Genomic DNA, 16,021 nt, shown 5'->3' with positions numbered 1-16,021 from the left:
CCTTAATAGGCACTAGGAGCTTACATTCTGCTGACTGTGGAAGCTCTTTGTGTGAGCTCCACAGGCATCTGTGTGCAAGGAAGATCCAGCTCTTGTCTTATCCCTGGATTGTACAAGTCAGTTTCCCCATCTCTCAAATGGGGATGATAACCTATCTCACAGGGACTTTGTGGTAACAGATAATCTTGTGGACTATTTGGTTAAGAAAAATAAAGATTTATGGTATTAAAATATGCATGTCTAAAAGAGCTTCCAGTGCTATCTGGCTGTCTTTGCCTGATTTTTACTATGTCTGTAAGTGAGATTCAGCATTTTCTTGTGGACTGTGAATTGTCACTGCTAAATGAGCTTGTCAGTCTCTGCTCAGGAACAAAATGTCATTGGATTTGCCCCATGCTGCACTGCTTGTGTACTTACACCAGAGCACACTGGATGAGGCATGTACCCAATGAGGCATGTACCCAATTCTGTTTTAATCCCTCGAGAAGGCTGCAGCTCTATAAGGGACACTGGTGTACACGGCCATAACCCAAAGCCAGCTAGAAACTTCAGGAGCCTTCACACCTGACTCTGCCTAACACTCCTCCCATGTGGTTGTGGGCCTGGTAAGGTGCTGTCCACATGGGGTCTTGCCTTCCTCATCTGCAAAATCCCATCTCTGAGATTCACCAAGAAGCACCAATCTCCTGCTCCTCTCACTTCTCCCACTTGCAGGCAAACTTTTGAAGTCTGCCCTTTGGCTTGAGATTTATAATTCCAGCTCCCCTGTCAATTATCAAACAAGCAGCAGGAAGTAGCAATCCATCCTTCAGGGGCTATCTCATCCTGAGGACCAGGCCTTTAGTATAAAAGGGGCCAGTTTGGAAGTTGTCCTGACTTTTAGAAAGTACTTTGTGCCCCAAGGGGTCCCTGGTGTTTCTTCAGGGCCTATATGGGCTGCCTCCAAGGGCCAGGAGGGGATGGAGAGTCATGGATGGACCCTGGGGTCCCCCAGTCCCCAACACTTCACCTCAAACGAACATCCTTATTTGTAATCTGATTTGCCTGTAGGATTCTGCGTAAGATTTTGCTTAAGCCAAGGGTTCTGCTGCTTTTTAAAAAGTGCTCAAAACCTCTGGTTTATGTACTCATAGATTTTCTGTCCTTGCACAACCTTGGAGCCACCTTATCTCATTCTCTGTAAGATTAGAGAATGCGTTTGTCACCAGGGCCCGGCCCCCAGCCTGAGTTTATATTTACAAAGAAGCCAAGATATCTCAGATGGGTAGGCATTAACCTTGTTTAGTTGAATGCAGTCTTTTCATTACTGGTTTCATATGTAACTTCCTTTACAATTATTAGTACGTGTTATTAAAAGCTCTTTCTCTCCAGGAAATAAGGCTTTTAAAAGACATTATCTTTTTAAAAAATAGGTATTTTAAAAAATATATTTTTGGTAAATAAATTCCTACCATAAGTATCTAAAATACTTCTGAAAACTATCCTCTCTGATGATCTCGGCACAGCCCGGTCTTCCCTACCCTTCAGACCATGGCAGCAGCAGCCTCCTACTTGAGCATTCTAGCTTATCCCTGGGCAAGCCAGCTCAGCCTCCAGAACACCAGAAACATCTTTCAAAACCAAGGACTGACCAGCGCCTTCCCTGATACAGCTTTACACCCAAAGGACATTCTGTTCATCCGTGCCCTAAATTCTCTGATTCATCCAGTAACCTTTACCGAGTTCCCATGATATTTCAGGCACTGTCCTGAACACCGAAGAAGCCAGGTTGATGCAGGAAGAATATGGGCTCTCAGGAAGAGGCACTGCTTTTTTCCTGGAATCCTCTTGCCCTTTTCTCTGCCTGGTGAAACCAGCTCCAGTAGCATCTGTTCTGAATTCTTCTTTACTTAGGCAGAGGAATGCCTCTTTCTCATTCCTGAGGCATATACACAAGTATCTATTGTTCTTCTACCTTCGGTTTGCTGCAAGTAGTTGTCTGCTGGGTGCACCATGCCCCTGAAGGGCAGTAACTGGGTCCTGTTTGTCACTATATCTCCAGCGTCTGGCTCAGCCCTGGATACCCAGTAGTGGTTCAGAGAATATTTTCCATTTCCTTCCTGATCTTTCCTATCTGTGGCGGAAATAACTAATTCCTTCTCATCTTTGCCTTCCCCACAGAGCAAGAGCATAAGATATGGTTGGTGCGTTTTTCAGACCTTTCCACATTTTGTTTGAGAGAGGTGGGATCACTGCTGAGGAGACTCTTTTCTGTGGTTTGTTTTATATTCATTGGATGGGCATCCCCTACGGCTGGAGCAGGGCTGGGCTCTGTCCTGGTGTCACTTAAAACATACCAGACAGCACCAGCTGAGATACCTACTACCTGGATCTGCTTGATTAGATCGTATGGTCATATTTGATTACTTAGAATTCGTAAGAAAAAATATCACTCCAAGGTCAATTTAATGATCTAGTCTTCCTTCCTAAAACTAGAGGGTGAATCTCTACCTCCTAAATGTATAGGTCTTCTGGGGGCAAGACTTCTTACTGTTCTGATATCTCCTTGGAATCTATGGAAATCTCAGCATTTTTGTTCACTCACATAAAGGAGTAGTTACTCCAGAAATGGATACCTCTTGATGCCCAGTGCTTAGGAGAAAAGGCTAAGTCTTTCTAATGAATATCAACACCTTGACCTGCCAGGTTCACCAGCATGAGGCTCTCTCCTGTCCCCAAGTCCTACAACTGAGACAAAGCCCTAGGCCATGTCGAACCTTGGAAAATATCTCTGATCAGCATGTGCCTTGAAGGACTTGGCAGTGGAAGCAGAGAGGTTTGTAATCCTCACCTGAGGTCTTCTTTGCCCTCTTTAGGTCATTGACATGGCAGACATTGTTTTCTTTCATTCAGTTTGTGCCTGCCCTAGCCCCATTTCACGGAGTTCTGGAAACTCTATCAGTGGGTCGCAAACTACGTGTAGACCTTGTGGAGCAAGAGAAAGTGTGGCTGCTCCTTTTTCACCTTCTCAGTTGGTTAGGTTCAGAGATGGCCATCGAGTTACGGGTCATGAGAAGAGCTTTGCCACGCCACCGCTTCCAAAGGGTTGATGGGAAAGGTGCTTTCCTCAAGCAAATAGCAGCTCTACGGAAGTCCAGATGAGCATGCTTACTTACTGTCAGCCCATCATCTTTAGTTACCACCGTATCATGGAGGTCACGGGGTGTAGGTTACTCTCCCGTGTGGTTTTCTGCATCTCTCCCCTGTCCACAGTGACTTCTGAGTACAGGGATGAGAAAGTCAACAGCTCTGTAGCCACAGCATTGCTGGTCTGCATCTCTAGACATAGGATCTGAGGTAATTCCCTGATAGTCTACCATGTGGCCTCATGGCTATATCATTTGTTTGGCTGGTGCTCTTGGTAAGACTCACACCTGACACCCGCTTAGTGCAAGCCCTTGAGCTCTGTCCTAGGGAAGCTTTGGGTCCAGCTTGGTCTCCTGTGACACCTAATGCATTCATATTGAAAGGAACACAGTAATAGGAAAGGAAGTTTATCTTTCTGGTTGAGATTTAAGAACACTCTTGGGCCGGGCGCGGTGGCTCACGCCTGTAATCCCAGCACTTTGGGAGGCCAAGGCGGGTGGATCACGAGGTCAAGAGATCGAGACCATCCCGGTCAACATGGTGAAACCCCGTCTCTACTAAAAATACAAAAAATTAGCTGGACACGGTGGTGCGTGCCTGTAATCCCAGCTACTCAGGAGGCTGAGGCAGGAGAATTGCCTGAACCCGGGAGGCGGAGGTTGCGGTGAGCCGAGATCGCACCATTGCACTCCAGCCTGGGTAACGAGAGCGAAACTCCGTCTCAAAAAAAAAAAAAGAACACTCTTAACGATGGAAGAGTATTACCTTTTTTTGTTTATCTCTTTGTGGAATAAATGAGTAAATACTGTGACCGCAGTCACATGAGATAGGTATTAGCCATCAGTCTGACTGCAGAATGCAAGGAGACAACTTCAGAAGAGAAGTCCAGGTGAAGGAGACAGCGGTGTTGACAGCAGGTTCAGGAAGAGGAAGCAGAGTAGGTCTGGAAGTGGGGAGCGTTTAAACAACAGGGCTGGGAGGTGCAGTGTCACACTTTGTTTATGCTTCCTTCATCATTCACCTACACTGTCACCCTGGAATCCCCTGGAATTTATCTGGAGAGAGGCGCAGTGGAGAGCCCCCAAATCTCCAGCTTGAATTCCCTTAACACATTGCTTCAAGGCTTCAGATGGTAGCTGTTGACTGGAGGGGAACAAGGTTTTGACTGCGGTTAGTACTCACTATTCTGTGTGTGATGCCAGCACCACCCAGGGCAGTTCATAACATTTTAATTTCCTCATAAAATGTGCTTTTATTTCATTTTGCAATATGTAAACCCATTAGATTGTAGAGATTTAAGTAAATGGGGAATGTTGTTTAAATGGAATCTCATGGAAGGCACACCCAGCAATCATTTTCATTCATATTTTTACATTTCTTTTGGCAGCAAGAATGCAGTGTTTCTACTTTTCATTTTTATGTAGTGTTACAGGGCATATTCTTTGTGGGTTTAGATTCCAGAGCGGCATATCTGATTTATACTTGATAAAGCAGTGTTTCCCAAGTAATTTGGCTGAAAAGCAGCCACTTAGGCAGAAAGGGAAGGACCTACTATGAAAAGTACAGAGAGGATTATGGAGCTGCAACGTCGTTCATTGGGACCAAGAAACGTTGGCTACCGAGAGGCCAAAAAACTGAAAGTTTATTTGATTAGACTTAGTTTCAGTTTTATTTCACAGTTTTTTTTGGACATACTGCCAGCCTTTAAGTTAGATGAGTTTCATATATGCTTATCACCAACATCCTTCGTTATTTCTTCCCGTAGGAATGGTTACAAAGCTAAACAATATAGGTGAGTATACATTTTACTGTAACCATGGAAACTATTGTTGATGATTTATTGAGCATCCTTTCTCCCGATCCCAAACAATACATTGTGTTGGCCCAAGTTCCCTAGAGGATTGGCTTTTCCATTATCGTATAGACCAACTTTAGCTTTATTTATGTCTTGGTTTGTTCAATTGTTTGACTACGGTGTTGGCTTCTGGAAACATAAAAGCTAGTCTTGGGGGCCACCATCAAGTGTTTCAAAGTGTTTAAAAGACCATTTTAACATATGCCATTGTAGGAACAAATCATGAAAATATGAACCTTTCTTTATCTTTTCTCTTGGCTGTGAATACACAGAAGCAGCATTTATGTTTCTAATAATGGATGGGTGTAAAATACTTAGCAGCCCAGGGCACTACTAGGCACTCAGCAACGGTATGTTGAGTCTGCCATTCTTGAATTAATTCTCGTTAGGTGAAGTTGCTTGTGGATAAGTAAAGAGCATCATGCGAATGCTTCCTGTAGCCAATCTATTAAGGCTGGCCGACCGAGGAAGGTGGGTGGAATAAATTACCTCGTCCCAGGACCTTCTTCCCGGAGACTTCATGGCATCTTTTGCTGGCGCCCCATAGCGGAGGATTGCCCCTGGGAAGTGGGAGTGTGTGTGCAGAGCCCTGGGGTGAACTGGGCTTTCTTCATTACACAAGAGCTTGCATCAGGCCCAGGCGGTGGCGGAGGGAGTGCAGTAGCGCTAACGGACGCCCATTTTGATGGCAATTTGGCAGGGAGTCAAACTTTGGCCCTAAAGCAGAGGTGGTGCAATTAGACAGCTGAGATGCATTCTCTAAACACACACTTTTAATTGATTTCAGCTTGTTCAGTTCACAAAGATAGCGCTCTGACACATAGCAGCCTTCTTAGAGGGGCTTATTTTTACTTTTCCTTTATTCAGCAGCGTAATTCAGCAGCAACAGAAGCAACAATAATGCAGAGCTCTAAAGAGCGCGTATTTGGCATGGCTCGGATACAAAAAGTATTATTAAGAACTAATGAGTGAGATAGTTAGATGTTAACCGGAAAAGCATTAATGAGCAGAAGAGAATTCTGGCATAAACATCTGTTTCTGAAGCAGATGTTACCTTGTAAATCTGCTGAAAAAAAGCCTGTGTAAATGGAACAGTGGACTGTTTTAGGTATTAGCAGGGACAGAGTGAGATCATGAGGTTTTCAGACACTGGTTTCAGCTCTTCTGAGACTCATAAATGACTGTGTGTCAAGGTGGTGGATTCTGGGGGGGTATTTGGGGGTAACAAAAGCTTTCAAGCAGGGGTGAATTACAGTGGCAGATCATAATGAATACAGCTGTGTGACACGGTAGCTGGAGACCACTGATTCCTGTTTCACAGGGAGAGATTTGAGATTCTCATTAACTAAACAGCTTGTCTCTTGTCTCATCTTGTCTAGAGCTCCATAATCATTTCAGTATAGATGGATTGTGGCTGCTGTCATCTTCCTGGGCTAGGGATTTAAGACCTGTTCTTCCCCAACAAAAATTACCTAACCTTTGGCTGACTTTATTGGATAGCTTAGTTTACGTGGGTGACTAAATGGCTGATAATGAGTTAATGGGCATACATCCCCAGATTACACAATGAGTACATTTTAGCAGCTTTCATCCCTGATCCAAGAATCACTAGGTGGCGAGATTCTCAGGGATCTGCAATAGAGGCTGGGGTATTTTTTTTTTTTAGAGCCCTCAAATGACATTGTGTTGGCAACTGCCTCATTCATATTCACAGAGGGACACCTTGATTTGGGTTATTTTCACTTAGAATCATAAAACTGAGAACTGTAAGGAAGCTTTAGGATCATCTAGTCGATTCAGATCTCTTAGTAAACAGAATAAAAAATACAAGGTCTTGAAAATGATTCATTCAGCCTGACTCAGGAATTGGTGAAACAGTTGGTCCTCAGAACCCAGACCAGGGTTCCTAGATGGGCACTATCCCCACTTTACCCCACTCTAGAGAAAAACTCATTTATCCTTCTCTGCCTACTGAAGATTAAGAATGGAGAAACTTCTCTGGGGGAAAAGTCTTTTAGGAGAAAACCCTGGCCTTGCCCCATTTGGTGCTTTGAAAGTTTAAGTAGGGGCTAGAGACAGAGTGAATTCCAGCCCCCAGCTCATATAGTTGAAGTTTGCCCTTGGATGATTCATTTGCTTAATTATATCTACCCTCAGAATGGTCATTGGCCTGGTAATTGGGAATGTTCCACTCTCCATCGTTGGAAAGCTGTGTTTGCCAACAGCTTGATGAGGTCAGGGCATACTTGGAACCTGCTGCCTGCCGCTGCTGGGTGGGCTACAGAGGTACTCAGCAAACCAATCTCAGGGCCTCAGAGCCTGCAGTGATGGTTTTTGCTGCAGCTGGATAGTTCTGTTCTCTACGACGCACGCAAAAAGGTGGCTCTCAAACCTTTAAAGGAGAATTTCTTCATCAGGGTGACCTTTGTCATTTGGGACTACATCAGGACTGTCTTTCTAGTTCAGGGTCTTCTGTCTAGAGACCTTAGAAGTGATCTCCAAGGATGGCCTGTATATTCAGACAACTGAAAGGCATCCTTTCACCTTGAACCACGTTTCTGAGAGATACAGGTCTTGGCCACGCAGATGTGATAATTTCCTTTTCTGTGTATGTATGTGCGTGTTTGTGTGCATGTATGTGCACATGTGTTTATGTGTGTTAGTGCAAGAAAAAGCAATAAACAAAGACACAGCTGTGAGAAGCAGGATTTTTCTCAACTTAGCAAAGTCTATATTCTTCTGTGGAATTCCCTCTCACATAAAACTAAGGCAGGCTTTGAGGAAGAGTGGCCACTAATCTTTGATTTTTTTTCAGAGTAGGGGGATTTACTCACATTCATGGGGGGCTTTTTATTATCTTTGAGAGAAATTGGAAAAGCCCTGTTAACAGAAAATGCTACATTCATTCCTTTTGTTATGCTTGAGGTGCTGATTCGTTTATCTTGAAAGAACCTTTGCATGTGTTATATGGCTCTTGGTATGTCAGACATGGGTTTTGTGTTACTTTAAGGGGTCTGTTTCTTGCTCCCAGTGGTTTTGGGGACACGTGTAGCAAACAGAGCTGGTGTTGGGTATAGACACTGGGGAAGATGCTTATGAGGCTACCATTCTGAACAGTATCATTTGTATTTGTGATTCATAGTGTCCCTAGCAGTGTTTCTTACCTGCTCGATGACAAGTTAGGTGAATGGGAGATTTTGGAGGCTTAGCTGTGCTTTTCAGTTCCTCTTTTAAATGACTTCTTCCATCATCATTCAATGCTCATGGAGGAGACTTTAGATAGAATTCTTTAAAGAAAATGCAAGACCTTTTCTTGCTCTATAGAATGAGTGTTTCTCTTCCCCAGTGGCTTTGTTGTTAGTTTACTAGTTTACCAGCCCACTTTGTTCTCAGGCCCCAGCCATGCCTCCCTTCACCTTCATATTAATCCTCTGAGGTCCCATTTACTAATGTGGACAGGAGGCTTATGGGATTCAGCAAGTTACTGAACATGAAGCTACTTTAGGTGATAGAGCCAGAATTTGAATCAAGGGCTATGTACCTCTCTCCTAAGTCCAGTCTTTCCAGTCTCTACAGCTGTGTGTCTCCTGTCTCCCTGTCCCTACCTCTTCATGCTTCATCAGTACTAAACTACATGTGCATTCTGGAACAAATCAGCCTGTTTCTTGCAGCTGTGGCTTTGTTTGTACAGTTTTTCTTGCATGAAGAGACGCATGCGCACACACTCAGAGCAAACACACAGACACACACGTGCACACACTTTTCTTTGCTTACATGTCTTGCACTGGTCCTTCAAGACTTGGTGCAGGCATGGCCTCCTGCCAGCAGACTTCCACAGGCTCTTGTTCCACCCCTGTCTGATGGATCTGGTCTCGAGCTCTGTTTTGGCACTAACCATGTCCTATTTCATAGATGGCCCGTCACTCTGGCCAACATGTGATTGCCGTGAGGTCAAGGGTCTTGTCTCAGAGCCTAGCCCAGCACCCGGCACATTCAGGTCTTGATAACCCTCGTAGATTCAAACTGAACAAAGTTGACAGTAGGGTTTCAAACTATGTGGCATTGATAATGCAAATGACTGGAACTTTAGAGCTGGCGTAGACCGTATCCCTGAGCACATTGAGAAGTGGCTTGCTAACAGAAGACATCTGCGACTGTCTACTTTTCAAGCACTGTGACAATCTCCAAAAGCAAAAGGTTTAAAGAACTATAACATTTATGGCTCCCTGGTCATAAATTCACTGCAGAACACATAAAAAATGCCATTCCCACAGGGTTATGGCAGAGACTCAGTATTGCAAACATCTGCATATGGGCAGTAAAGCTAACCTCTGGTGTGCAGCGTGCGACTGTTACCGACATATATTAACATTAGTGACAACTGAATGTGATTATCTGAGATGGCATTTTATCTGCCAACTGCAGACTTATGGCTTCTAAAGACCTCATTTGTCCCCTTCCTCATATGTTGTTTTTATATGACTCAAATCGCATGCAGAAATTCGTGATTAGTATGGCTCTGTTATTAGTTTTTGGTGGATATGGATATGTATAAATTTTCAGTACTTAAATTGATTTTAGCACTTTGAGTAGAATAGGTTCTCAAAAGTTTGTGAAACAGCTGAGTGAATTTCAAAGCATTATTAGTTTGCATTGGAAGACACTGCTGAGAGCCAGGAAAAAGAAGTGGGTTTTGACTTTGGCTGATAGGATTGTGATCCAACAGGTTTGTAATTAATTTATCTGGTAATTGGATGGAGGATGCACATTATACATCACATCTTAGAGTTTACGTGCTGTCATTATTTCCTTTCTGTTATGTAAAGCAGCATTTTTTTCTGTATAGGGCTAGATAATAAATATTTTAAGCAAGTCATATGCTTGCCTTTTTTTTTTTTTTTTTTTTTTGAGACAGGGTCTCATTCTGTCACCCAGGTGCAATCATAGCTCATTGTGACCTCAAACTCCTGGACTCAAGCAGTCCTCCCACCTCAGCCTCTTGAATAGTTAGGACTACAGGCCACACTACCATGGCTGGCTAATTTTTAAATTTTTTGCAGTGATGAGCCTTGCTGTGTTGCCCAAGTTGGCCTCAAATTCCTGGCCTCAAGCCATCCTTCCGCCTTGGCCTCTGAAAACATTGAGATTACAGCTGTGAGCCACTATACCCAGCCCATACGCTTGTTGTAGCAACTCCTCAAGTCTGCTGTTGTACAACAGAAGTGCCATAGATAGTGGCCGGGCACGGTGGCTCACGCCTGTAATCCCAGCACTTTGGGAGGCCGAGGTGGGTGGATCACCTGAGGTCAGGAGTTTGAGACCAGCCTAACCAACATGGAGAAACCCCGTCTCTACTAAAAATGCAAAAGAAATTAGCCAGGCATGGTGACACATGCTTGTAATCCCAGCTACTTGGGAGGCTGAGGCAGGAGAATCACTTGAAGCCAGGAGGCAGAGATTGTGGTGAGCCCAGATCATGCCATTGCATTCCAGCCTGGGCAACAAGAGTGAAACTCTGTCTCAAAAAAAAAAAAAAGTACCATTAATAATATATAAACAAATGAGTTTGGCTATTTTCCAATAAAACTTTATTTAAAAAAAAAAAGTCAGTGGGCCATGGTTTGCTAACTTCCAATTCCAACAAATACAGATTTTTTGAAAAGCTATTGGGAAATTTAGAAAAAAAATGTTAGAACTTTTGGGAAAGGACCCCTTATCTGGCTCCCATTCCATTTGGCAACTCCTCTAAAGTGGCCAAATCAAATTTTAAGTTAAAGAATAAAATTTTTACTTAAAATTTTACTTGTCCCAATGCAGTGGTTCTTAATATTGATTTTAGTTCCTCTGATGCATACAATATTCTTAGTAGTAGTGACTCAATATAGCAAAGATTTTCAGACAGGAAGAGGGGCTGAGAAACACTGGCCTAGTGACATTACTCTGAGTTCATTAAGTTCTCATTTACAACTATGCCTTAGCATAAACTATCGCAGTCACATAAGTAGAATTTCGGGTCAGCCAAAATACTTCGGTATCTGAAAGCAGAAGCTTAGAACCAGAATTCCTTCTCAGGCATAATCCCAGCATCCCCAGCCCAGCGCTTTCACGGTTTTGCACCAGGCCAGATAACTCTGAGTGTGGACATATGCAGGAATTTGTAAATATTTGATGGATGATAGTCAGATTGCCAAAAGGCAGAAAGGTTTCTGATTTTGCAGTTTGAAAAGGATTATAGAGCTAGAAGCAAGGTAAATATCTGAAGGTCTGCCTGATAGTACTTCTTTTCCTATTGCTTTGGAGTAATTTTTTTATACCTCTTTGCACAATATGTGGGACTACCAAATTTACACTGCACTGTTCCCGGTGACTTATGCAGTTGACAGACTCTGACCCAATAGCAACCTAGGCAAGAGGAGCCTGTATAACTCATTGTTATTCCTGCTTTGCTACTTCAACTTGTTTCTTTTTTTGTTTGTTTGGTTGGTTGGTGTGTTTTTTTTGGTTTTTTTTTAAGACAGAGTCTCTCTCTGTCACCACGCTGGAGTGCAGTGGTGCGATCTCGGCTCATGGCAAACCCTGACTCCCTGGTTCAAGGGATCCTCTTGCCTCAGCCTCCCAAGTACAGTAGCTGGGATTATAGGCGTGCACCACCACACCCAGCTAATTTTTGTATTTTTGGTAGAGAAAGGGTTTCCCCATGTTGGCCAGGATGGTCTCGGTCTCCTGACCTTGCAATCCGCCTGCCTTGGCCTCCCAAAGTGCTAGGATGACAGACATGAGCCACCGTGCCCAGCCTTGTTTCTGTTTTATAATTGCACATGGCCTCACAGGGGTAGCAACTGTTGGCAACTTAAAGTTAAGCCAGTAGTTCTCCTCATCCCATATCTTTGCTGCTTATCTTTGCATAGAAGTGAGCAGATGTTGGGGGCAGGAAAGAACGAAACTATTTAAGTGTAGGAGAGCCCTGTGACTTTTCTAGTCCTTTGTGGAATTTTTCACATGACCAGGGCCAAATAGTTCTGACTGCTCTTGTGCCATCCTGGGGGTAGAGCAGTGGAATATCTGGGGTGAAAGAGGCCATAGGTCAGTGGTTCTCAAAGTGTGGTCCTCAGACTGCAGCATCAGCATCACCGGGGAGCATGTTAGAAATGCGGATCCTCAGGCCCTAACCCCAACCTACTGAATTAAAACCTTTACAGGCGAGCCCGGGAGTCTTTCAACAAGGTCTCCGGGTGATGACGGTGCATGGTGAAGTTTGAGAAGTACTGCCTGTTTCATCATCCAGCCAGATCTGTCCAGTCCACTTTTGTGATTGTGGAAATTGAGGGCAAGAGTGGGCAGGTGACTTTCCCACCATGAAACAGCTAGCTCACGGTAGGTGCTGGCCTTCTGCTTCCCAGTGCAGACCTCTGCTAGTCAGAGCACCCATCCGGGTATGCTATGAGGCAGTCAGGGGCCTTGGAAAGAGTGGCAACTTGGGACTGATGTCTGCACATGCTGGGGTCACAGGACAAAGGAAAGGGTTTGTGACTTTCAGCTCCCCTTTTACCCTGGGCAACCTCTCTCTCTGTTTAAAAGCCTGGTGACCCTGCTGTGAACTTCCTCTTTTAAATGAACAGCTCCCTAGAGCATCCTTGGCTGAGCTTAGCAACAAGGGGGGAGGGAGTGAGGAGGGGTGGGAGGGAGTGAGGAGGGGCGGGAGGGAGCGAGGAGGGGTGGGAGGAAAATGGGCTCCCCCGTTATCATGTCAGTGCAATCACAGGGAATTATGGTTGAGGATTAAGAGTCACTTGGGGATAATTCAGCCAGGCTGGAGAGGGAAACACACACAAATACACACACACACATATGCACACACACACACACTCTCACAACATAAACAGATTGCTAAAGCTCATGGCAGAAAACAAACAGCATAGGAAAAAGAAAAACAAAAAAGGATGGGTAGAACTGAAAGGGCCTGAATTTTGAATAGGTGGTATAGGTTCCAGAATGATCTGTTTCCTAAACACTTTTGGTGAAGTTGTATACACAGTGACTAGAGCGGAGCAGCTGCTTCCCCGGCTCTGTGCATTGCTCTGTTTCAGAACTCATAGCATCCCTCTCCTCCAGGCATCTGTTACTGAGAACACTTGAAGATTCTGCCAAGAGAACTCAAACTGGCAATAGAATAGTTGAAATTTAGGAAATGAGACAGAGACATACACAGAGATACTCCTTAGCTTCTAAGAAGATAGAGCAAGTCCCAAAGGAAAGTGGTAACATTTCCTATATTTAGATTCCTCTGAAAATGGTCAAATAAGTTATCCCTCTCTTGTGGTTATCTTGGGGCTTGAATAAGAGACTCAGCAAGTTAGTGGTTTGCTTTTCCTAGAGAAGGTGTGCAATTTGCTCTCTCTTTTTGACTTAGAATCTGTATAGTTGCTACCTAGGTTTTTTGTTTTTTTTTTTCCCTGATATGGTGGGTGAATGTCCAGGTGGATGGACTAGCCATGAAGCATGGTTAATGAGATCTAGAAGAATCTTGTGCTTTTCCGGTGAACCAAACAGATGCATGTACTCTGATGTAGAGAGAGGAAACGATTTGTTTATGTTCCCTGAGAGGCTTGGCAGAAAATTTGAGTGAGGGGAAATGGCATTGATAGCCCCTCTTGGGTCCAGCCTGAGGTGAGAAAGCTGCCTTCAGTACTCTTATGTCTCTCACTTCACGTTGGCTGCAAGGGAATAATCTCCATGGTAGGGACCCCCTTACCTACTTCCTACCCAGCTAACTCTTGGGCCTTAAATGTTGGTTCAACCCGGAGGGGGTGGAAACAGAGCTTTCTGTGCGTGAGTGGCTGAGGGTTTGCTTGTGCTGTCTTCGTATTATTCTGAGGCCAACCAGAAAGGACTCTTTTATCCCCTCCTTTTGTATTCTCCCCCGTTTTCTCCATGCTTTTAGACTTGATAAACAAGAGAAGCCTACGTATTCCCATCTTCTATTTGTTTTCCGTGAGGAGGCTGACTCTATTTGATTTTTCTGGGAAGAGCAATCCCCCATAAGGGAGAAGGTGCTTGGAGAAGTGGGTGGAAGTGTGAGCTGAGGGGGCTTTTTTTTCCCTTTCCTAATTTTCCCCTTTAGCGCTAGAGAACTACAGAATCCTTTCCAGATGAACAAACACAGCAACAGATGTGGAGTCGGCAACAGTGTATTCTGGGGTTATTTGGGTCTGTTTAAATTGAGCTTTTCCTGCACCAGAGGATTTTGTGAAATATGTTAGGCTTCTGAACATGGAGGGATTTCAGCCTCAGATTCAGAGGGACTAAGAAATTAATTACCCCATTCCAGAAAGTCCATGGGTATGGATGGCTTTGTATGAAGGAACTGCTACCTCGTGGCCCAGATAATCTAAAGGAACTGGGTCTGCTCTTTTCTCTGATACCTACCGGAACTCGGCATTTTGTAATCTTAATCCTGCACTTTGGATTCTGCCTGGAATTTTAATAACATGGTCACTATTAGTGAAGCCAGTGTGACCCATTTGGTTACTGTGAGGCTGGGAGAGGGAAGCCATGTCAGCCTCGGGACAACGGAACATCAGTCCCACCTGGCTATTGTGGAGGTGCAAGAGAAAGAATGCTGCACTGAACAGTCAGGTGCGACCCTCCAGGCACAGCTTTCACAACAGTTCCACACCTTTTTGAGAGGGACGCTTTTGTGGTCTCAGATGCCGTTTCATGTCGAAGCCAAAAAGGAAGGCTTTGTTTAGCAGAGAGCACTGAAGAGAGAGTCAGGAGGCCTTCCCTCCCAGCCTGGTTCTGTTGTCTTTGGGTATGTCATCTTGGGGAATTCATCCAGCCTCTCTTTAGATGCTTTCTAAGCTTCTGCTAAGGGTAACACTCTCCAATTCTTTCTCAGTTATTAAACAGATCAAATAAATTATTCCTATTTTATCTCTTCTCTTAAGAGTCCCAGAATGTCCTAGGCAAAAGAAATCTAAAGAAATAATCAATGGAGATTTAATTAAAAATGTGATTTAACATTTAAAAAACATGTTGATGTAACTCTTTGTCTGAAAAAACAACCCCATTGGGATTTGCCCTTCGGTCCCAGTGAGGAACTGCAGCCATCTTCCAGTGTTCCCGGGGATTGGTTCGACTGTCTGTTCGCACATACTCAAGTGATGAAATTGGCACTGCAGAACCCACGTTTACAAAAAGTCAGCCCTCTGTAGGTGCAGGTTTTACCTCCAGCAAATACTGTATTTTTGTGGGTTTTTTTTTTTTTTTTTCTGAGGTGGAGCTTTGCTCTTGTCACCCAGGCTGGAGTGCAATGGCATAATCTCGGCTCACTGCAACCTCTGCCTCCTGTGTTCAAGCGATTCTCCTGCCTCAACCTCCAGAGTAGCTGGGATTACTGGTGTCCGCCACCACGCCCAGATAATTTTTGTATTTTTAGTAGTGGCGGGGTTTTATCATGTTGGCCAGGCTGGTCTCAAACTCCTGACCTCAGGTGATATACCCGCTTCAGCTTCCCAAAGTGCTGGGATTACAGGCATGAGCCACTACGCCCAGCCAAATACCGTATTTTTGATCTGCATTTAGTTGACTACCGTATGTAAGTAGACCCTAGCAGTCAAACCTATGTTGTTCAAGGGGCAACTGTAGAAAGATCTGTCACTACTAAGAAGCTCAGCACTTCACAAAATTATTTTATGCCCGATTGTCACAGTAAGCCTGTGAAGTGACTGTGTATTATCCCCATCTATTGGAAATGATTAGTAAGTAGTAAAGCTGAAACCCCAAATATGGACTGTTTCTCAGCTTTCTAGAATTTTAGCTATTATTCCCAGGTCTAATTTTTATTAATTAATGGTTGTAAATCCTAGTTATTCTAATAATCAACAAGGTTTTTAGCACCTGCTGTATAGGTCCCACTTCGTTTTCTTTGAAAAGTATAAAGATAATAGAGAAAAGCTATAATACACTCTGAGAAATAAGACCGGTGTATATTCAGAGATCTGCAAATATGTATATTTTTTGGTCCCAAGCTTGTAAACA

This window comes from Aotus nancymaae, unplaced genomic scaffold (assembly GCF_030222135.1).
Source record: "Aotus nancymaae isolate 86718 unplaced genomic scaffold, 86718_ANA_hifiasm-v0.15.2.pri h1tg000041l, whole genome shotgun sequence".
Classification (NCBI taxonomy): domain Eukaryota; kingdom Metazoa; phylum Chordata; class Mammalia; order Primates; family Aotidae; genus Aotus; species Aotus nancymaae.
Note: the sequence above shows the minus strand (reverse complement) of the source record.